This window comes from Dasypus novemcinctus, chromosome 26 (genome assembly GCF_030445035.2).
Source record: "Dasypus novemcinctus isolate mDasNov1 chromosome 26, mDasNov1.1.hap2, whole genome shotgun sequence".
NCBI lineage: Eukaryota > Metazoa > Chordata > Mammalia > Cingulata > Dasypodidae > Dasypus > Dasypus novemcinctus.
The window spans coordinates 52,022,046-52,045,023 of record NC_080698.1 but is presented as its reverse complement, the minus strand read 5'-3'; the positions used below and the strand labels follow the sequence as shown (position 1 = coordinate 52,045,023).

At 42.2% G+C, this 22,978-nt stretch overlaps 1 protein-coding gene across 5 annotated transcripts in view; it reads left to right on the top strand.

The window, feature by feature from the left end:
- Positions 1–7,549: 7,549 nt before the first annotated feature.
- The window catches only part of NR2C2 (nuclear receptor subfamily 2 group C member 2), a 148,245-nt gene continuing 132,816 nt past the window's right edge, over positions 7,550–22,978 (top strand). For 3 of the 5 annotated variants that reach the window (XR_011647565.1, XM_058288504.2, XM_012521946.4), the window contains exon 1: positions 7,550–7,912. The gene's annotated coding sequence lies outside the window, so the exon portion shown is untranslated. The remainder of the gene's footprint in view (positions 7,913–22,978) is intronic. The other 2 variants (XM_012521945.4, XM_023586327.3) reach the window with 2 other exon arrangements.

Below are 22,978 nucleotides of genomic sequence, written 5' to 3'. Positions count from 1 at the left end.
AGACAAAAGCTGCTTGAGGCCAAGTCATTCCAGGCTATTGAACATCCTTCTCCAGCCAGTTGGAACTTACCCCTTATAGTTACTAGTTGACTGTGGGAGCCTTTAAACGCTTTTAAACAGGTGGGTGATAAAAACAAATCTATAATTTTCTGAAATTGACCATAATAGATCTCCTCCTTCCTGCATGCTCTTCTTACAATGTGACTCGATGTTCCCCCTATCGAGGGGTGGAATAAATACCCCCTCTCTCCAAGGAACCTGGACAGACTGTGACTGCTTCAACAAGCAGCAAATAGAGGAAATGACTATGCATCCCCTGGGGCTAGTCATAAAAATGCCACCTTGTTCTCTTTGGGACACTGATTCTTGGCATGCATCTGCCACATTGTAGGGAAACCCAGGTGACAAGGAGAGGCCACATGTAGGTGTTCAGGCCAACAGCCAGCCTCAACCATTAGACATGTGAGGAAGTCTTTCAGATGACTCCAGCTCCAGCCACTCCACTATCTGACTGCAATCACGAGACCCCAAAAGAGGTCTGAGTCCCCTACAACTGCAAGATAATAATAAAATGATTGTTGGCTTTTAAGTCACTAAGATTTGGGATGATTAGTTATGGAGGAATAACCAGAAAATAGGCGTTTCTTCCCTCCCTCCCCAAACCCACTAAAATGATAGTGAAAGACTAAAAATTCACAAGGACAAATACAAGAGGAGGCATTTGGTATGTAAGGTATGGAAAATGTCAGCCCTTTTTTTCAAAGTTGTAACATACACAGTGGTAGCTGACTTGGCAGAGAAGAAAACTAAGCTAAAGTGCCTGCAGAGAGGGATGCCACATCAACTGTGTTAGCCCATTGACCCTAGAGGGGCTCGGTAACTGGAGGTAAAAGTAGTCCTCAAAGACCAGGGCATGGGCTCGGCCTAAAAACAGAATTGATTGAGAGTCTATATAAGGAGACACGAGACCCTCAGATCCCTTATCCCGACTCCATGTTGACTGCCCTTTCCCTACCCTGGCAGGAGACAGAGAGTTTATTCTCTGGAAAACTAAAGAGGGGACTCAGACCCAGCAGGCATAGCTGAGAGTGGGATATTACACTTCACTGAAAACAGGAGGACTCCGAGAGTGTGCTCACCAGTACATCTCTCCACCTCCTTACTGTTCAGCATCCAAAATGTCAGCAGCCAGACTTAACTTCTGAACCCCCCAGGCCAGCAGGAGAGTATCGGATCCAACCTCTGAACACAGGCTCATGTTTCCTGCCAAGTTCCCTCTCCATGACAGACAGAAATGTATGCTCAATAGAAGTAGTCAAAATTTGTTCATGAGGGGAACGGATGTGGCTCAAGCAGTTGATCACACTCCTATATGGGAGGTCCTGAGTTCAGTTCTTGGTGCCTCCTAAAGAAGACAAATAACGAGCAGACATTGGACCAAAAACTATGAGCAGACAAGCAAAAAACAAACAAACAAACAAGCAGGGAGCAGATATGGCTCAAGCAGTTGAGCACCCACTGCCCTCATGGGAGGTCCAGACTTTGGTTCCTGGTGCAGCCTAAAGAAAAAAACAGACAGTGAGCAAAAAACCATGAGCAGACAAGAGAAACAAACAAAAAGCAGCAGACAACGAGCACAAACAAGGAGCAAACAGACAAAGGAGCCATCTCCAGGGGGGAAGAAAAATGAAGTATTGAATTAAACAGAAAAAATTTGCCATGAGTTCAACAGTGTTCTTATGAATTCAATGGTGTTCTCATTGGAAGACCTCCAGTAAGATGCACTGATCTCAAGGTAGGTAGAAAGGGCCCACTGTGGAGGGCTTTCAGTGCTCAGGAGTTTGGATTTTACCCAATGGTCAGAGGTCCCAAATTGGTAGTTGCAGCCCAGACCCATGCCTAAAGATACGCTGTTTGGCATGCAGTTTAAAAATCATCTGAGGAAGTTGTCAACATTTTAAAATTGAGATTTCACATTTATATATTCCGATTTCTCTGGACCATATTCTGGGCACAAGAGAGGCTATCCCATTAAGTGGGTAATGAGCTCTCCAGCTCTATTTACGACCGTTCAAACACTCTGCCCTCTGCAATGTGGAACCACTAAAGACTTCATAGATAGATGAGGGATAGGAATGGCTGTTTCAGAACACTCAAGCAGCAGTGAGAGATGGATGGATGGATGGAAACTGTGGCAGTAGGAAATGGTGTGGGGTGAAAGGAGCCCAATTTGAGGGTAGAACCAAAAGTTTAGACTCTTAGCCCTATGGGTTGACAGTGTATCCAGGGTCTCAGCAGGCCAAAACAATCACTTGTGCCCCAACTCCCCCTGAGGTGAAGGGCAGTGCATCAAAAAATGGAAATGATTCTTCAAGGAACCTGTGGCTGCAAGGTATACCTCCCAGCCTGCAGCGAAAGACTGTAGGGTCTCTTCTTTAAAAAAAAAAAAAACACTTGACTTTTTAAAAACTTAAGTTAAACTTTTAGACTTCCTGAGTGGAGAGGCCAGACACCAGCTCTGGAGATGGTAGAGAAGTACCCAGGCATCAAAACTGGGAGTTCCTAGTTAGGCAATATTTGAAAAACAAAACATCCTCTGGAGCAACCCATACTCTTAAAACAGGGGACCATGGCAGGTACATTTCTCTAGCATAATCTAATTTTCCATCAGACGCTTAAAGGGGTTCACGCCTCCCCCAAAAGCTCAAGAGCTAGTACACTAGGATGTTTGAGTCGAGTACAATTTGGAAATAACACCTTTTCAAGGTCCTAAGTCCCAGGTCACAGACTAAAGGAGCTAGATCCTTGAGTAAAAGCTTTCCCGTACCTATGGAAAGGGGCTGGGAAATGCACTCTCCTGGGGACAAGGTCATTTCTCAGGAAGAAGGGCCATTTATATAGAAGTTGAGACTTCCCTAAGTGGCTGCCCTAGTCTTGGATAAAAGCTTGACTGACAAAGAATCAAGAAGGTGAGAGTGGAAGACAGAAGTAAAGCAGAAATAACCGTTAATAAAAGCTCCACTGCTTGTTAGCCATGTGACTTGGAAAAGGTCATCTACCTCCTTGTTTATACTTTGGCCTCTTCCACTGTAGAAACAGGAAAACACCACCTATACCTCACAAGGTTATTGTGAAGACTAAACAGGAAAATCTGGAAGGAATAAGGAATCCGGTAATCAAAGGTTACCTACGTTCAGATTCCAAATTCTTAAAAACAAAAACAAAGCTAATGGCAATTTTATGAGGTTTAAAAGTTTATTTTATAAACATGTCAATTACACAAGTCATATAAACAGAAATCTAATAAAATGATCATTATATATAAGTACTTGCTCATAATTAAAAAAATTAATACAAAGATGTACATAAGTATTTATGAAGGTCATTATTAAGCCTCTCAACCTATGAGGATACAAGTTATCAACAATTTACAATATAAAAAAGGAAAATAAATTTTATATCACACAAGCAGTATCCTTACAAGTAAAAATTTCTGCTTGAAAACAGTAATTTGCAAATTTAGCACATCAACAACTATTGTTTAATCAAAATGTGATTTTTGCTTACTCAACATTTATCATTTAAATGCAGATTTTAACCTCAGATGGCAAAAACATGTTTATTCCATGCTAGATACAAAATGAAGCTATACAGTTCTTTCCACTCTCAAGGAGATCATAGACTAGCAAGAGAGACAGACAAGTTGATCAATCATCAACTGCAGAACAGACTGATAAATAATTCAGCAATAAAGAGGAATGAACTCTTGATATATACTACAATGTGGGTGAACCTTCAAAACATTAATCTCGGTGAAAGAAGCCAGAGACAAAGATCACATATTGTATGATTCCATTTATATGAAATATCCAGAATAGATAAACAGCTTAGTAGTTGCTAAGGGCTGGTGGGGGTGGGGGTGTGTCATGAGAAGGGACTAGGGAGAAACTGCTTAATGTGTAAGGGGTTTTATATTGGACTGATGGAACTGTTTTAGGACTAGACAGAGGTGGAGCTTGTTACAACGAGGTGAATATACTGAAAGCCACTGAATTGTGCACACTTTAAAATAGTTATGTGAATTTCACCTCAATAAATAAATTAAAAAAAAAAAAGACCTGCCCAAAGAAACGTGTGGGTGGAGCAGGGAATACCTGGTTCTCAGCCAAAGTGCACTGTGCAAGAAGCCAGAAGCAAGACGCTCACAGCCCAGCACAAGGAAGTACTGAACCTCTTCACTGAGTTCATCTGTAAAAACGGGGGTGATGATATGAATATTGTCCCCATAACTGTTGCTGGGAAAAACATTCATTCAACAGATGCCCATTTCATATCCACTTTGCCTGAGATACTGTGTAAGGGCTGTGACAGAGCCACAAGGCACATCCCAATAACAGGCTCAGTCTGGGTAGGTGCTGAGATAATGCACAGACAAGGGCTGGGTACTGCCAGACAGATCACCATGCCCAGCGAGCCCAGTGTACTCACGAATGAAAAATCTCCAAGTGTGGTCAGAGTTTAAAAAAGAAATTCCCCTCAACTGCATTTCAGAAAGTGAAACTAGTTATTTTATTTTATTTTTGCCACATGGCTTGGAATTAGATTAGTGGCTCAGGCCTGGAGTATGCCTCAGAATTACTTGTGATGCTCAGCAGAAGCACGGATGCCAAGCCCCACCCAATGCTTACTGCTTCAGAACCTCTGGGTGCCTGGTAATTCTAAAGTGCACCCTGGGTCACATTTATTTTAAAGGCTGATTTGAAAAATGTTAAAAGCATTAATGCAAATGTGGAATGTTCTCATTAACAGAACTCAAAAGAAACAGGGTAAAAGTGTGGCTAGTGCAATACAACTTGTATTTTTTGTGACTATTAAATCCATTAAGTGTTACAAGGTCATATAAAAGCATTCTTACTAACAAGACTCCTTGGTGAAAACACATGGGGCAAAAAAAAAAAAAAAAAGGCACTGTGGCAACGTTTACTTCAGCTTTCAGAGGTCCATCACCTGCTGACATTGAATGCAATCGGTGTGTACGTGTACATTTATTTTAAGGGGAAAAGCTGCTCAAGATTATGAACACTTTCTATTATATTAAACAACAAACCTTTAACTAAAATTTTATGGAATACTATTATAAACAAGGTAGACAGATGCTGCATGGTTTAGTGAACAGACACTAACTTCAGAAGGACTAGATCAAAGCCCTGGCTTCCCTCATCATGCCTGTGACAACCGGCAGGTCCCATGCTGCGGTAGAATGGAAATAGCAGTGCCTTCCTTCATGGAGCTACTAAGTACAAAATTAAAGAAACTAGAAAATATGCTACTATAGAAATATTAGTTTTTGTTTAATATTTATTTTAAAATTTAGTACAAGTGTAACATGTTTCAAAAGTTTCACTGATGAGTTAATTTTTTTTTACAGTATACCTAGGAGCATTAACATTAAAAACTTAATTTTTGAAAAAGGGTACTCAACTGCAAAGCAGGACATGTTCGCAACGATTTACCTCAGCAAAACCCTGAATGTAAACACCACCACTGAATTGTATATTTACAATAATGTGGTTAAAAAAGGAAATTTAGGTTGGACGTATGTGTAGCAGTTTGATATTATTGATGAATTCCAAAAAGAAATATGAGATTATGTTTGTAAACTGATCTTTTTCCCTGGGCATATTAGATTATACTGGATTCATAGGTTTACTAAAGTAATTATGTAAACCTCTTGTGCCAGGAGGGTGCTGATTTCCCCTCCCTTTGGTGGGTGGGGACTCACAGATAAAAGGCATGGCAAAGGACAGAGTTGTAGGGTTTTTGGTGTTCGAGTTGTAGGGTTTTTGATGTTGGAGTTTTGATGCTGGAGTTTGATGCTGAAGCCTTAAGCTGGAACCCCAGGAAGAGAGGACTCCTAAGCCTGGAAAGAAGCAAGCCGTGGGAAGGCAGGAACCCCGGAAGCCTGGACCCTCGCAGACGCAGACGTCGTTAGCCATCTTGCTCCAACATGTGAAAATAGCCTTTGGTGAGGGAAGTAACTTATGCCTTATGGCCTGGTATCTGTAAGCTCCTACCCCAAATAATACTTTTTATAAAAACAAATCAATTTCTGGTATTTTGCATCAGTACCCCTTTGGCTGACTAATACAGTATGCTACCAGAATAAAAAAATTTAAAAACCATAAACTGTACAACACAGTGAACCCTGATGTAAACTAATGGACTATAGTTAATAGTATAGTTATTAAAAAGTTTCATCAACTGTAACAAAGATACCACACTAATACAAAGTGTTAATAATAGGAAAAATATGGTGTGTGTGATGGTGAGCTGGGAGGGGCTATGGAAACACGGTACTTGCTGCATTTTTCTGTAAACCTACAATTTCTTTAATTAAACAAAAGTTAGACTTATAGTTCAGCATAACCCTACAAACTCAGCACAGTCCCTCATTTATTACTTAACAAATTGAAAGGAGAAAAGGAAAATGGGTGTGTTTATAGCATTTTCTTTCAAATAAAAACATTATTAGATTATGTGCAAAATACTCAAATTTAAGATTACTCTGATTAAAACCTAAATGGCTACTGTTTAAGAGGTCATTTTGGAGTCAGTATTTACTCCTAATAACCAAAGAAAAGTGCAGGGGGTAAAAAGAAACCAATAAGCACAGAATATGCGGCCTACAAATCGTGGTGATGGAGGATAATCTAATTTAAATACTTCAGGAGATCTAGGATAAATAATAACTGGTCCACAACTTCCAGGCAAGTAAAAACCGTAACTTATAAAGAGAGAGAATTACCTAAGGAAAATCTACAACCCAAGATGCTTAAGAGTGGCCTTTACGTGCGTTTATGTAGTCATCCTTTACTACTTCCTTAATCTCGAGAGGAAGGGGCATTGGCATTACTCCCTAAGATTTGGATCGTATGTCAACAACAACAGACACAAATGGTACATTTTGGAGAGTTTCGACCCTTGACCTGGGACGCTGGCGCGTCCTGGGATCTTTAAAACCTCAACATCATCCCATCTGTCCCAAATAAGGCGCAAGCAGTTCATTACCCACCCAATAAGCCACCCATTTCCGACCTCCAGGCGCTCCGCTGCGTGGCTGGGCGAATCCATCATGCCAGTTAGGTCCCGCTTCTTCATTTAACAAACACTTCCTGAGCTGGGCAGAAGCTCCCTCTCGACGAGAGGACGCGTCGAGAGCACAGTCCGCACCAGGCTGGAGGAGCGCAGAGTATCCCGGGAGCGGCGGGCTTGGAATCGAACCAAGCGCCCCGTGTGCCCAGTTTTGAAAGACAACCCATCCCTGCCCTGGGGTGGAGGGGAGCGTCGGCGGCTGGGCCAGGCGCGAGGGTGAGCGTTTAAACTCAGGGCCGCCGAGCGGCGGCGGCGCCCGGGCTCCGGCACCCAGCCCGGCTGGGCAGAGGCCCGCGGCCCGCCGCCCGCACCTCGCGGGCCGGATGGCCCGAGCGCCCAGCCGCGGCGTTCCGGTGCGCGCGCGCGCCTCAGCCAATCGCGTGCTCGCCCGCCCCCCGCGGCCGCAGCGAGGCTGGCGCCGGGAAGAGGAAGAAGAACATTCGCCCTCCTCCTACCAGCGCGCGGGCGGCGGCGGCGGCGGCACCGGGGTCACGAACTCTGACCTTTCACTGACAAAAACAATAACAAACCCCCCCTTCCCCGCGACCCCGGCGGCGCCCCCGGGCCCGCCCCCACCATCTCCGCTCCCACCTCGGCGCCTCGTCTCTCGCCCGCTCGCCGGCGAGCCCGCAGCCCCCGGGGCTCCCGCCATCCGCGAACGCCGGGAGCCCGGCCTCCCCGCGCCCTGCCCTCCGCGCCGGGGGCCGCCCGCCGCAGACACGGGACCAGCTTCGAGGCTGTCTTGGCGCCAAATCCTGAGGTAAAATTGAAAAAGGGTCCGGGCGGGCTCGGTCCGGCGGCGGAGGGGGCGGGCCTGGCGCGCGGACATGGAGGCGCCGCCGCGGCGGCGGCTGAACCCGACCCTTTTACCTTTGCCACGGGGCGGCGGCGGCGCCGCCGGACGCTTTGCATAGTGGGCCGGGCCGCTCCCCTCCCCGCCCGCGGCCGGGCGAAGCGAGCGGGCTCCCCCTGACCGGCCCGGCCGGCGCGAGGGTGGGGGCGGAGGGGGAATGGCCGCGGCCCCGCCTCACACTTGGCCCTCCGCCAACGCCGCCATTTTGTTCTCAGCAGAGATGGCTCCGGCTGGGCCGGGCTCCCCTCCTCCTCCTCCTCCTCCGCCTCCCCACAGTCCCTCCTTCCCTCGCTCCCCGGCTCTTCGCCCCTCCGCTTCCCGCTGGCCGTTGGCGGCCGCCGCGGCCCAACCGCCGTTTTTTCCGAAGGGGAGGGTGGAGGAAGAGGTGGAAGGCGGGTGCGGGGCGCGACCTTCTGAGCGACAGCTAGGCTGGCTAATTGGCGCGCAGAGAGGAGGACCCGGGTCCGCAGCGCCGGCCCCCGCCGCTCCGGTGATTGGCCTAGGCAGGAGAGGGCCGTCTCCGGGAGGCGCGGGGTCTGAGCGGGGCGGGGGCAGGGGCCGGGGCGCGGCGTGGGGCGGGGGCGGCGGGGCCGGGGGCGGGGCCGGGGGCGGGGCGCGGCCTTGGGTCGCTGTCTGGGGCCACGCGGGCGCGGCGCGGTGCGGCGCTCGGGGCTCCGCCGCGCGGTGGCCTTGCGTGGAACTGGAGCGAGTCCTGAATGAGTACTGTAGGACAATAGTAGTGAGGGTGATGAGGCGTTTTGAATCCACGCGCTGTCTCGTGGGAAGATCTCTCCGGAATATGAGCGCCATTCGTATTTTCGTCGTCGCCGTGGGGCGAACCCCCTTTCTGAGGCTCCATTTCATAGTCTGTAAAATGGGGGAGTAGGTGTATTGTTCAGGCCGGATCTCCCTTCTCTGGATTGTTGGAGGGGCTGAACTCAGAAAATGGAGTCCAGGCTGCTTTGTGAACCTCAGAGTAAAGTAAAAATGGTGTTACTGTTAAAAATGGAATGTAGGGCCGCCGGCAGTGGAAAGCTTAAGGGTATTGTGGACTTGAGAGAACTGACTCTGTCGTGATTCTTTTCTCCTTCGTTCATTAATACAGATTTACTTAGCTTTAGACACTGGTGATCCATCCACAGAGCTGGATGGACAAGGCCCCTGCCCTCTTGGAGTCTGTGGGATGGTGAAGAGACAGTTAAGTAGAGACAATTTCAAAGAGTAGTAAATGCTATTAAAGAAATGCAACCGATGAATGTGCTAGAGAAGGCTCGAGGGGACTGCTGATCTGTATTGCATGGTCGGAGACGACCTCTCTGAGGTGATGTTTGAACTGAGACTGAAAGATTAGAAGGAACTCCAAGAAGAAATACTGTAAAGGCTCGGGAAGGAAAGTGGTGTGATTGAGAACAGTCCAGTTATGGTTCCAGAGTGGTTGGAATTAGCTTGGTTTCCTTTTCCATGATCTCACTTCTACATCCAGGCTGAAGTCTGAAATCTGGCAAAGGTAATGGAGAACAGTTTTTCAATTTAATAATGATAAAGAAGAGAGCCAAGCCAAAATACAGCCACCAAATGAATTGCCGACAATACATGACATCTGGAGAAGCCTCAGAAAACCACTTTACTTCGAGATTAAAATCCTTTTTAGCCTCTTTTCAGTTCATCAAATATTTGCTGAGCCTCACTAATGCCCCAGACACTGTGTGCATGGCTGGGAATACAAAGATAACTAAGAATCGCTATCCTCAGATATAGGTGAATATGATTCTGTACAAATGAGTTCTCTTCCCTTCTCTCTCCTATGCATACATACACACACAAACACACATAGTGGTGTTGATGAAAGCCAGATACTATTGTGCTAATTTATTGGCTGTATGACTTCTCAGTACCCACATTTGGGCAATAATAGAACTTTGTTTCTAGAATTGAGGGTTAAATGAGAATTAATAGTTGCCATGAAGCTCAAGTTTTCTGATGCAGGCATTGGACTAAGTAAGTGATAAATGAAATTTTTAGACAGTATTATAGGCCAAGAACAACTGGATTAGAACAACTAGAATACTAGGGTTCTAGTTTTGGCTCTTTTTCTATTAGCTAGTCAGTCACTTGGCATCCATATCAAACATTTATTTTGAAAACAGAGTAGTGGAACTAAATGGTACTAACAAAAATATAGGCTGCTTTACAATTTACAAAACTCTTTAACAGGTGTTACGCTGTTCAAACCCCACAAGAACCCATGTGATTGTAGAGACCCTTTTCCTCCTTTCCATTTAAAAACTTTTCCAAGGCCTTTCATCATTTTCTCATCCCTGGACCCCTAGCTCCCTGTACTCTAGACACACTGGTACTGTCAGTTCCTTGCAGTCTGCCTTACTTTCTGCCCCAAGCCCTTTGCTCTTGCTGCTCCCTCAGCTTGGAATGCTCATATCCCACCACCCCTTCCCCCTAACTCTGCACTACACACAGGTATCCAAGTCTTGCAGATCTTGGCTCAAGAACCACTTCCTCAGCTAAGCCCCCCCAGACACACAGTGCCGGTCTAGACATTGAATTCTTTAACTTTTACTGTGTTCCCTTATAATCTTTATCTGACTTTGTAATTATACACTATGTGATTGTTTGATTAATGTCTGTCCCCCTTAACCAGGCTATAAGCAGGAATCATTTCACTCATCGTTATATTTCCAGCACTTAGCAGAGTGCCTGGCATTATTTGTTGAGTTAATGAATTGTTGATAATTTATGATATCACTGATAACTAAGCTACTGCTTATTAATGAGTGCCTTTTTATGTGGGCCCGTTTGGCAATTCAAATGACAATGCCAGTGATAAAATGTCTATTATGATACTGGGATGAATTTAGGAAATGGTCCCTGACAGACATAGTACTGCCTGCAGACATAAATATATATATAAGATGATTCTGTTAAATCTCTTTTTACCACTTATATGGTAATTTCTGTTGTTGTTTTTTTAAGACAAGAAATAGGTAATTTTAATAATCAAATCAAAAGTTTAATTACATGAAAGTTAGTGAGTTCATGTGTGAAGAAATAGTCTACATATAATTGTGTCATTTACTTTAAAAAAACAAAGCACCACACTAACCTGATTCTCTTGAAATAAATTCTAGTCTTTTTTTTCCCCATCACAAGGGATTAGAGAGCAGGGAAGAAGTCTTCTGTGGGTTTACAGAGAGTTGTGAGTTGAAAAAGTCTGGCCATTCATTTTAAATATCTCTCCAAATCTCTACTTGATTCATGCAGTGAAATTATTGAAAATCACCTTGTAGTTTTACCAAGGTTAAAAGCAGATTTTAGAAAATATATGTCAACCCTCCACTGGAAAGCCTAGTAAATAGAAGATTTTTGTTGACATACTTGATGTAATACACATTTTTGGTTGCCTTTTTTATTAGATAAGTTGTAGGTTTACCAAAAAAAAACACGCATAAAATACAGAGTTCTCAAATACCACCTTATCATTAACACCTTTCATTCGTATGGTACATTTGTTAAAATTTTTGATGAAAGAACATTTTTATAATTGTACTAAAAACTACAGTCTACAGTTTGCATTAGCTTTCACTGTTTGTGTTGTACAGTCCTATGCTTTTTAAAACAATTCTGGTGACATATATACAGTATAAAATTTCTCCTTTTACTATATTCAGATATATAATTCAGTGATGTTAGTTTACATTCACAATGTTGTACTACCATTACCACATCTGTTACCCAAATTTTTCTGTCAAACCAAATAGAAACAATTGAAGCATTAATTCCTTGCTTCCTACCCTCATCCTCTGGAAACCTATATTCTTGTTTCAGACTCTATGAATTTGCTAATTCTGATGATCTCATATCATTGAGATCATATAATATTTGTCCTTTCATGTCTAGTGTATTTCACTCAACATGATGTCTTCAAGTTCCATCCATGTTGTTGCATATATCAGGACTTCATTCCTTTTTTTGGCTGGATAATATTTCATTGTGTATATATACCCACATTTTGTTTCTCCATTCATTGGTTGATGGATACTTGGATTGCTTACATCTTTTGGCAGTTGTGAATAATGCTACTATGAACATTGGTGTGCAGATAACTCTACAAGACCCTGCTTTCAATTCTGGGTGTACGCCAAAAGTGGGATTGCTGGGTCATATATATACTTAACTTTCTGAGGTACTGTCTTCCACAGTGGCTGTTCAATTTTACGTTCATGCCAACAATGAACAAGTGTTCCTATTTCTACACATCCTCTCCAACACTTGATAATACAGATTTTTAAAGTAAAATTTCAGTTACAGTGTTTTTAAAACACCATAAACATTTTTAAAAATTCACTTTTATTTAATACTTAGCTTATTTTTAGATGTTTCTTTTATATCCTCTTCACCGATTTTTGGTATCACTTGCTCAATTCAACACTTTTGATTCCTTGAACTAATTATTTAGGGTAACCAAAGAACAGATGGTTTAATGAAAAAGCTATATATTGTCTTACATCATTAAATTATTTATTTAATGTTTTGACAGTTGTGTTTATGGTGATCTTGAAGTTTCATTTTCATGAACTTACTTTTACAGAAAGAAGGAAAAACCCTATGTGCAGTAACCTCCTCACTTTATGAGGACTCCAGGGAAGTTTTTAACATTTGTTTCCAATGAGTCAAGTGACAGTGTGGTGCAGTGGAAAGAGCATGGCCTGTGACAGCAGAAAGACCTAGCTCTGGAACCTTGAGTGCTTAGCCTCTTTGAGGCTTATGTATTCCTTTATATTTGTAAAGTGGAAGGGACAGCGCCAACAGTGAGAAAGGTAGGAGCCGCTTGTCCCTTTGACATCAAGGACAAAGGAGGTGGGTCTTTGTGGACCAACCTGTCCCTGAGCTTTCACACTGAGCCATCGGACACCTGTGCCTAGCTGCCTGAGCTCCTTGTATATGGATGACCCTCCTTCTGAATTTTTATCTCTGCATTCTTTCACTAATTACCTATGTACTGTATGCTCTTTTTGTCCCAAAGCACCCATAATGGATACCAGTAACAAATAAATAAATAATGGAGGGGGCTCTAGGAAGGAATCCTAGAGTAGGAAGGAGTCTTAGAGCTCATCAAGCCCAGCCTCCCACGTGACATAAAATTACCCTGCCAGATTTCAGTTTATCTCTTTTTACTTAATTGCTGAATTTAAGCAACTTAAATGATGCTGACTTTTTCTTTCCCATGAATGATCATCATCTCTAACCTAATGGGCACATTCATGCTCCTGTCCCATGTTGTAAAAGACATATTCTTGCTTATTTGTTGGATGTTCCCTTGCTGCCAACCTAACATACCTGATGGCTGAGATTTCCTTTATTAATTCCCACCCATCCTGTCATTCCTTCTCCATCTCCTTTGTCACCTACTGCTGCTACCTGCTCCCCATCCTCACTGCAAGTATCCTGAATGCTAGAGAGTTTTAAGCAGCAGGTGCTCTGTACCAAAAGGCAGGACTTTCTGGAAAAAACAACTCAGCTAGCATGCATCATGATGATGATGAGGGTAAGTGAATACAGGGGTCAAAGCCTAGATCAGGACATGGATATAGGGAATAGTAAGAGCAGGTTCAGACCCCTGGTATCTGGAAATCTGGGAGTAGAGGGGTGGGAGATGAATGGTAAGAAAGGGAAGGGAACAGGCTAGCTCAGACACTCAGCTGTCCTTTCTAATTCATCCCTTGATTTCAGCTAATCTGTAATAGTGACAGCCAACCTCAGGGGCAAAGCATTGTTTTAGAGGCAATAAAAAATAATCTCCACTTTTTGAGAGATCTGAATTCCCTTAATAGGAGGTGAAACCTTTCATAATTATCTACAATAGCCCCAACCATTCTAATACCTAGAAATGTTAACATAGTAGGACTTTAATTCATCACAAGATTCCAGGTGCAAAAGAGGATCTCATTCATTCTTTTTTTTTTTTTTTAAAGATTTATTTATTTATTTAATTCCCACCCCCCCCTCCCCTGGTTGTCTGTTCTTGGTGTCTATTTGCTGCGTCTTGTTTCTTTGTCCGCTTCTGTTGTCGTCAGCGGCACGGGAAGTGTGGGCGGTGCCATTCCTGGGCAGGCTGCTCTTTCTTTTCACGCTGGGCGGCTCTCCTGACGGGGTGCACTCCTTGCGCGTGGGGCTCCCCCACGCGGGGGACACCCTTGCGTGGCACGGCACTCCTTGCGCGCATCAGCACTGCGCATGGCCAGCTCCACACAGGTCAAGGAGGCCCGGGGTTTGAACCGCGGACCTCCCATATGGTAGACGGACGCCCTAACCACTGGGCCAAAGTCCGCTTCCCTCATTCATTCTTGTTTGGATGAGTGAGAGGTATGGGACAAGGTGTTGGGGCCTGGAAAATGGGGTGGTTGCTACTGAAGAGTGAGAAGGAGAAATGTGAGGCTGGTGGGGCTAGACTCAAACTTGAGGACTTCATGGTTTACTGGAAGCCACTTTATTTACCTTTACTGTTCATGGACTGGTAGAAGCTATGCAAAAAGAAAAAAGTTAAAATTTTCCTATCAGGCTGCCTACAGATGTACCTTAAAAACTCCAGTAACTGTCTACCTACATGTGGCAGGCATATCTCCACTGAAAATGTTACGCAACTGATATTGGATGGCTCCTAAGCAGTTATGCAATGCCAGCAGACATCATGATGCATCTTCCCTCCATGGTATTTATTACACAGTGAATCTGATTATGTAGTATTTGTAGAACACTTCAGAATCATCCTTTGTACACACATCTCTCTCTCCTGTTAAAATGCATCTTTTTCTAGGATCATTAAGCAAATAGCCCAATCTTGAAATTATTGAAAAGTCACCTTTTAAATGCTTCACCAAGGGTAAAAGCAAATGTGATAAAGTATATGACAACTCTTGACTGGAAAGTCTGTTAATTAGAACATTTTTGTTGACTGATACAATTCAGTATTTGTAAAAATAAATTTTAAATTTAAAATGTGTGCTTCTTTTCTGAAGTAGAAGACAAAGTCGGTTTTTTAAAATAGGAAACTTTTCAAATGAAGAAATGATTACAGTGTATCAAAAGACATGTTTAAGAAAGCCCATGGTGAGAATTCCAAGTTAGAAACAGTCCAAATGTTTTAACACCTATAATATGGATAAATAAACTGGCACTGTTGTACATTGGAATACTGTACAGCTATGACAGTGGACAAACTACTAGTAGTTATCACAAAAATAATGTTGAGCATATCTGTAACTTGTTGCTGTGCGGTGTGTTGGTGAAGGGGTGTTGTATGGGAATTCTGCACATGTGCATGATTATTTTGTAAGCTTACAACTTCTGTAATAAAAATATATTTTAAAAAATAATAATGTTGAGCAAAAGAAGCCAGACACATAAAACATTTATTATATACTGTACTAAAAGAAGTGAAACTAGGCCATGGTGAAAGAAGTCAGTAGAGGAGACTATTAGGGCCTACAAAGAGGACTGCTGAGGTGCAGGTACTAGTCTGATTGTGAGCTGTTTGATGTTTACATGTGTGTTCACTTAATGAAAATTCATTGAGCTTTTTCCATTTATGTATACTTTCGTGTTTACTTACTGTACTTAAGTAAAAATTTTTACTTAAATGATAGCAAAGTTATCTTGACTCTTAATCAGTATGATTGCTATGTAGATAAAAAAATTTTGGCAAAAGTTTTCAAGTTCCAATACAAGTACCATGTTACTGTCTGGGTGGAACTAGGTCAGAAATTTCTGCCAGCAATGCTGAAACATAAGTCACATATTGAGGAATTGGTTGTGTAAATCAGTTACTAAATGATCTCATCTTATTGATATGAGCCATTTGTGCCCTTATTCTACCTGGTCTCCTGTCACTTTTTTTTTTAACACCCTCCTCTTGACGTCCTTTTCCTGTGACTCTATTTGGAAGGGTATTGTGGGGCTAATAGTACCTACTCAGAAGATATGTTAAGGATTTAATGAGGTAAAGGAACCAAACTGCCTGCTTTGATCTAAGGCACATATTAGGTGCTCAGTAAATCCATTCAGCCATCCATCCATCTATCCCTCACTCACTCTAAGAGAAATGAAGAGAACCCACATCACTCTTAAACTTGGGCTTTGGTAAGGTAGGGAGAATTATCCACGGTGTACAATTACTTTTTGTAGGGGAGGTCTCTACTCAGAAAACTGTAGAGCTGCCCTGGTAGCATAGAAACTCTATATAGGTGAGAGCCACTTCTCTTCCTCACTATTTACTCCCCACCCTTAACACACATATGCCATTGCTGCCCCTTTCTTACAATTCAACATTGTAATATGGAAGAAGCAAGATTGCTATGGAGAGGTGCAATGGGCAGGAAATCACCTGACTAAAAAGTTAAGCGCTCTTTGATTCTAAATAGTGGCAGGGTTTCTGATGACAGGATGTGTTTCTGAGCTTGACCGTTGGAGGCATCTCAGTGAGCCTCTTTTCTGTTAATGAACATTTCTGTTGTACTAAGCCTGCCAATTGATTTCCAGTTCCTGATTTCAAGGCTTGAGCTATGTATTTCTCATTTTTTACTCCATCTTAGCTATATATATTCTTCACATTTCTTTGAGGAAGTAAAAATGGCACTACCACCTTGTAAAACATAGTAACTACCATTTATTGTCTACCATGTGCCAGGCGCAGTGCTCAGTTCTTAGCCTACATATTTAAGATCTAATCTTCACAGTAACCTCTTGTTCAATATTAACTCAGCTTGTGTGGGCTATGATGTGGACCATTGACCATGAGGTGCAGCGGTGCTCAGAGATGTATTCACCAAATGCAATGGATGTCTCATGATGATGGAGGAGATTGTTGTTATGGGGGGAGGAGTGGGGTGAGGGGGGTGGGGGATGTATGGGGACCTCATATTTTTTTAATGTAATATTAAAAAAATAAAGACAAAAAAAATATTAGCTCAGCTTCATGTAAGGGCCTCAGAAATCTTGATGAGAACATACTAAGACCGTAGATATTTTCAATGTTATATAATTATGGGCTGTATAAACATGCATGGTTGGAATCAGTAGAACATGGAAGGAATGGTAGGCTCACCCATTCCTGTTGATGAAAACAGTAGTTTCCTTGTCCCAGAACTTGTTTATTGTTATTTGAGACACCGGCTCCTACGTCCGCCCCTATAAAAAGCGTAACTGCACTGCCCTGGCAACTGACTGGACGTTGAAGTGTTTCCAGTCAGGGCCTAGTTTTTACTGCAGTGGAGTTTGTAGCCCTATTTGACTTTAAAAAACAAAAACAAAACCTGGTTGTAAGGTTTAGTCAGCTATACACTTTTTGTGAGCCTGGAAACAATTGGTTCAAAGTCACAATTGTGTTGTTTTGCTTCTTTGTTGTTAAAGGGACAGTACTAATCTACTTGGACTTGAAAGAATTTGTTATAAAACCTACTGCCACCTAAAACCCAGCAATAGGGGGTCTTACTTCCATCATTCTGTGGTTTGTCTTATTTTTATTTACTATGCCTTTAGTCATTCGTGTGCTATATAATAAAAACTCCCTACTTCGAGTCAAGTTTAATCATCTGTCTTAATCTTTGGGGCTCACTGTTGCCACCACCTCCCAAATGGCCTCTTATCTACTGTCTTCCCCTTTTCTGTCATCTCCATACTACTGCCCAAAGGATTGTTCTTTGAAAACCCAGTTATGATGGCTTCATTGTTTTGCCCAACTAGTAATAGTTTTTCTTTTTCTGCAGTGTCAGCCTCTCTCCTCTCCTGAGCTCCCACACTTCCCCACCAGATTGCCTGGTTTTCCTTGAATAGGCCATTTTCCTTTATACCTGCCAGTTTGTATGAGCAGTCCTCTGCTTAGAATTCTGTCCCAACGCTTCCTATCTTTGCTTGTTGAACTCCTATTCTTCCTTCAAAACCCAGTTTACTATCTTTTCTCCTATACAGTTTTCATTGATTCCCACAGACTGAGGGAGATGCTTCTTCCTTTGGACACTCCCTAGCATTTACATTGTTTAGCTACTATTTGTTTCTTTCTTAAATTCTTCAAAGAAGAATTTACTTACTCCTCCTCCTAAAATTAGTACTACTACTATTAATTCTCAGCAGTTAATTCATTGCTTATTCATTGCCCAGTTCACAGCTTTTGTTTAATAAGGATTGTTGGTGGTGGTGAATGGACTTGATTAGTTTAAAATCACCATAGGATATTCTGTAAGTTTTTTCTACTTTTGATGCTTGGTCTGATGGCTCTTTAACAACTAATCAGGTTCTTTTCAGTAAACATTATTGAGTCTCTGGGGAGGGGGGCGGTTTTCCAGGGTCAGGGAGCTACATGGGTCATGTAGTAACCACTTGTAAATGATAATTACTATCAAGATTATACTTATCTTCACCAGCCAAAAAGATTGCTTTTTGTGTTTTTTTGTTGTTGTTGTTTTTTGGTTTTGCTTTTAGGAGGTACCAGGGATTGAGCCTGGGGCTTCGTACTTGGGAAACAGGAGCTCAAACACTGGGCTACACCTACTCCCTGTGTTTTTAAAAACTTTATTTCTGTAGTTGTACTATAGAAACAGTAGGGGTTTTTTTCCTTCAGATTTCAAAAGCAAAATTTTGTTGTGCTAGTGAATACAGTTTTTAAAAATACGTATAGACACAACCCTCTGTTCCCTGGAAATTCTTATTCTAGGGCAGGGGTTCTTAACACAGAGTCTGTGAGCTTGAATTGAAATTCAAAAATCTTTATTATTGTGGGTGCAGGTGTTGGTGCAGGTGTGATGTATTTATTAAATAATACACAGTGTAGCTTAGACTTAGTAAGGGGTCCGTGGTTTTCACCTGACTGGCAGAGGGGTCTGTGGAACAAAAAAGGTTAAGAACCCCTGTTGTAGGGGGGACATCCCCTAATTGATAACCACTGCTCAATACCCTTTCCAGAGCTCTCTACCCTTCCTTCTCACGCTGTGATCGCTCCATCTCTAGGACTGCCTATAGCTGTGGCAGCAACAAGAGGAGCAGCTCTCAGGTGACGGTCTTAACCCCTGATACCTTTTTTTCCCCCTGGGGTGCACTTGAGTTAAATAATCCCCCCCACACACCTTTTCTGTTTCACCTGAGGATTTCATTTTACCTTACCTCTTTTTTTTTTTTAAGATTTTTTTTTGTCTTTACTTTTGTAATGTTACATTAAAAAAATATGAGGTCCCCATATACCTCCCTGCCCCCCTCACCTCACTCCTCCCCCCATAACAACATCCTCCTCCATCATCATGAGACACTCGCTGCACTTGGTGAATACATCTCTGAGCACCGCTGCACCTCATGGTCAGTGGTCCACACCATAGCCCACACTCTCCCACAGGCCACCCAGTGGGCCATGGGAGGACACACAATGTCCGGTAACTGTCCCTGCAGCAACACCCAGTACAACTCCAACCCCCGAAAATGTCCCCACATCACATCTCTTCCTCCCACTCCCTATCCCCAGCAGCCACCATGGCCACTTTCTCCACACCAATACCACATTTTCTTCGATTACTAATCACAAGAGTTCATGTATAGAATATCAGTAAGTTCACTCTAATCCATACTCTATTCCTCCATCCTGTGGACCTTAGAATGGTTGTGTCTGCTCCACATCTATGTCAAGAGGGGGCTTAGAGTCCACATGGATGCTGGATGCAATTCTCCTGTTTTCAGTTGTAGCACTCTTGGCTCCCTGGTGTGGTGGATGACCTTTTTCACCTCCATGTTAGCTGAATGGGGTAAGTCCAATAAACCAGAGTGTAGGAGTTGCAAGCCTGTTGAGGCTCAGGGCCTGGCTATCATATGGTCAGTCCAGAGATTCAGATCCCCTGGGTATATATTAAACCCCAGCACCAACTACAGTTCTGGTAAAAGTAAGAGGAGAGGCTTGAGAAAAAAGATCACATCTGAGTCCAGCTCCATCACACAGAAACACAAACTCCAAAGTAGGGCCAACTGCCATGGCACTGAACTCCGTCTGCCATGACCATAGAACCTGTGGGTCTCTATAGCCCTCAGAAGAACCAATACCTGGGGTTGTATCTACTTTATCTGTCTCTGGGACTCTGCTGAGGTGTGCATAAGGGCAACCCCTCTGATAACCTCCCGGCTCTTTTTGGAGACTCATAGCCATATAAACTCATTTGTCCTTTCCATTTCCCCTTTATTCAGGTCAAAAAGCATTTTTAACTCGTATTATATGTAGACCGAGATATTCTGCTGGTCTGAGTTGACCCTTTTATTCAAGGTCATTGTCTAGTTACATCATCAGCTGGTAGTTGGTAGTAATCCCTTGACGCCAGGGAGGCCCATCCTTACCTTACCTTTTACATAGTGATATCCTTGAAGAAGCTTCTGTATTTTGGGGGTGGGGTGGGGCGGATAGGATATAGTTTGTGACTAAACATATTCTCAGAAATAATGAAATGGAAAATATTTTTTGAAACTATTGTTGCACTTGTCTGCTCTGACTGCATTTAAATCTTTTTTTTTTAAATAATTTGCATCATAAGTTTTTGGGTAGGTTTTTTTTTTAGATTTATTTATTTTTTATTTATTTCTCTCCCCTCCCCCCCAGTTGTCTGCTCTCTGTGTCCACTCGCTGTGTGTTCTTCTGTGACTGCTTCTATACTTATCAGCAGCACCAGGAATCTGTTTTTCTTTTTGTTGCGTCATCTTGTTGTGTCAGCTTTCCATGTGTGCGGTGCCATTCTTGGGCAAGCTGCACCTTCTTTCACGCTGGGTGGCTCTCCTTACGGGGCACACTTCTTGCACATGGGGCTCCTCTACACAGGGGACACCCCTGCTTGGCAGGGCACTCTTTTGGCGCATCAGCACCGCGCATGGGCCAGCTCCACATGGGTCAAGGAGGCCTGGGGTTTGAACCTTGGACCTCCCATGTGGTAGGCAGACGCCCTATGCATTGGGCCAAGTCCGCTTCCCTAAATCTTTTCTTGAAGACATTTGCTTTACATAGTTTCTTTCAACTTCTGTCTGTCACTCTTACTCTCACTCTGTCTCTGCTTGCTTTTCCAAAAGGTGCATATTCATTTTTAGGCAGCTTCCAAAGCTGCTCTTGGTACTTGAATCTGCTTTGGAGGCAGACAATTAACAGTGAGAGAAAAAATTGTAAGAATTCAATTGTAAAAAGACGGTTGCTACTCTGGGTATTGGTTATTTTAAGTGGTCCAGGCAACTGTCCTGACAGGAAATTGAAGTGGAAAAGCAAGGGGGGAAGCAATAAACAAGGATAGATTATTCAATGAATGGTGCTGGAAAATTGATTATACATAGGGGAAAATAATTAAAAACTTCCTTATTCCTCCTCAAAATTCAAGAATCAATTTAGGATGCATTTGGGGACTTAATGTGAGGGGCAAACCTTTTAAACGTTTAGAAGAAAATTATACAAAACTATGTTTTTGATCCTGGGGGGTAGGACAAAATTTTAATAAACAAAACATAAAAGTTAAAACTGTAAAAGAAAATATTGATAAATTCAGTCTTATTAAATTTAAGAATTTCTATTCATTAAAGACATCATGAAGAAAATAAACAAGCTACACAATGGGAGATATTAATAACTCATATAAGTAAGAAGGAATTCGAATCCCAAGTATTGAGCTTTTCTAAGCTCAGTAGGTTTATTACTGTGTGACCCAGCGTGTATAGTCACTGATAATTAGAAGTATCTTGGGATGCCACTCTCCATTTGAGATTGATTGGTCCTGCAGTTAGTGTTAAAGTGAGTCATTACAGAAAGTTTTCTGAGTTACTAAGTCTCCATAAAATCAAACGGTTTTCTATAAAATCTGCTTCAACTCTAAACTTGAAGAATCAAACCATCTCTTTTAAGGTAAATCCAGTAGTGAGATATATAGTTCTTGTACTCAGTTATTTCCATACCAATCAATATTTTTCTAATTATATTTCCTGTAATATTCAAATTCACATATTTCTTGCATCAAACTGCAGTTGTTAACAGCAGCACAAATGCTGATAACCCCAAAAAGTGATAAAATTAATAGTTGCAACTGCATGTTCTGATTGTAGTTCTTAATATATAACAATTGACTGCCTTTAGCCATTTGAATTTTTAGACAGTCTTATTTTGAGGGAAAAGTAAGTTCTTGTTTTGAGGGAAAAGGTTAGGACTCTTGACTTTCCATATGAAATAACAGTGTTTTTACAATAGTTGATTGACTTTTCTAAAAAAAATTTTTTGAAGTGGTCCATTTCTGTTAGTTGGAATAGAATTGGATCAAGAGAAAAGACTAGAGAGTGTTTTTCTCTGTGCTTTTTCTTCTAGAAACTAGTAAAAGTAAAAAGTCTTAACTTCTTACTAAAGGAATAAATGATCAGAACTACTACATCTGCAGTTTCAGACCTAATCCTGTCAGGTGTAAATGAAACATAACTGATAACTGGTGGCCTGGTATCCATTGTTGTAGTTGATGTGATAACTGCCCTTAGAGATTTTTGACTCCTTGAAGCAGGGTCTTTTATATTTGTCATTTACAGTTTCATGCTCCTCTTACTCTGAAATAATCTGGAGGGGAATTGTGATAATAGATGTGTCTATCTAATAGTGGATAGAGTAATAGAGAATGATATCAGCAAGTTAAAAACTTCATAGAGATCAGTGGTTATAAATATAATACTTTAGGTAAGAACTACAGGAAAGGGTTCTATAAAAATCATATTGCACAATAGTCCAGAATAATCTGTGATTAAGGATGAACCAAGTGAATGAGTTATGCCCACATTAGTTTATGGTACATGCTTAGTGATACTAAATAGTTTTTATATGTAATTTCTGGAAATAACTTATACCAGAGCTTTGTTGTCCTGCTAACCATGGGACATGAGCAATCAATAATGAAGTCTTTATGATTGATCCAAGAATCAGGTCCAAGG